We start from the raw sequence: 1535 nt of genomic DNA on the forward strand, positions 1-1535 counted from the left end.
TCATACAGATAGTCTGATTATGTTCATCTTGTCTATTCTTTTGTTTGTATATATTTTAAGAGAGTTTTTTATTTTATTTCATTTTTTTTTAATTTATTTTTTTATTTTTTACTTATTTATTTTAGTATGTATGAGATTATTCATCAATATTACCTATTGCCCACAACTGTGTGGCATATTGTAATATCTATTAATAAATAAATCTATCACTTTAAAAAACAAAAAAAAATAAATAAATTAGCACCCATATTAAAGATAGTTTGTTGTACTATAAAGCAGTTCATGACATATATCTTCGTAGGAGTAGTCAAATATTTGACAAAATAAATTCATAAGATGTTGATTTCTTGTTGTTTGGACGAAGCTTTTCGTTTATAAAAACTCTATTTCAAGGACCATTAGACATATAGATGTCAGTTAGCACTCAAATTAAAGTTAGTAAAGTTTACTATAAAGTAGTTTATGACAAATATCATCGTAGGAGCAGTAGTTTTTAAGATATTTGACAAAATAAATTGTGTTGATTTCTAGTGGTTCGAACAAACCTTTTGTTTTATGCAAAACTATGTCTCAGGTATTATTAGACGTACAAATTAATACTAGTTGAATGACATATATTTTCGTAGCAGAAATAACTTTTAAGATGTTTGATAAATAAATTTATTAAGATGTTTTTTTTCTAGTTATAAGAACAAAAGTTCATAAGTAAAATTCATATTCATATGCAAATATCATAAAAATAACTATTCTTATGACGTTTATCATATACTACTTCATTAAAATATTTTTAATTTGAGTTATTTCACCCCAATGTTTTATTACTTTAATGAAAACTAGGTATAATAACCAGTCTGAATTGTATGAGTGTCAAGTTTATGTTGGGGGAATAAAAAATGGCGACTACTTCAAAACGTTAAGCAAAATAAATTTTTCATAAAGAATACAAAGAAAAATCAGTAGTTAGTGAATATATTTTGAGAAATCTAAATCTCAAAAACCAGTCTGTTAGTATTCAAATTAAAGCTAGTTTAATGTACTATAAAGTAGTATATGACCTTTATCTTCATAGCAATGGTAGCTTTCATCATATTCAACAAACTAAATTCACAAAATGTTCATTTCTAGTTGTTCGGACAAAATTTTTGATTTATGAAAAAATAGATCTCAGGAATCATTGGACGTACAGATGTCCACCAGCACTCAAATTAAAGCTAGTTTAATATGATATAAAGTAGTTAATATCACATATCTTCGTAAGGATATTAGTTTGAATATAATTTTTGCACATAACATTTTGTCCAAACTACAATAAATCAATTTATTTAAGCAAATATCATAAGAACTACTACCCTTACTAAGATAAACGTCATAAACTACTGAATAGTACATTAAACTAGCTTTAATTTGTGTACTAATAGATATTTGTAGGTCGAATAGTTTTTGAGATATAGAATTTCAAAATAAATTTACTAACTACTTAATTGGATTTAGTGAATGACACAATTTCTTCCTTATTAAACTATAATAGTTTATTT

The sequence above is a fragment of the Halyomorpha halys genome, unplaced genomic scaffold (assembly GCF_000696795.3).
Source record: "Halyomorpha halys isolate HHAL.00 unplaced genomic scaffold, Hhal_1.1 Scaffold776.1, whole genome shotgun sequence".
NCBI classification, from domain to species: Eukaryota; Metazoa; Arthropoda; class Insecta; order Hemiptera; family Pentatomidae; genus Halyomorpha; species Halyomorpha halys.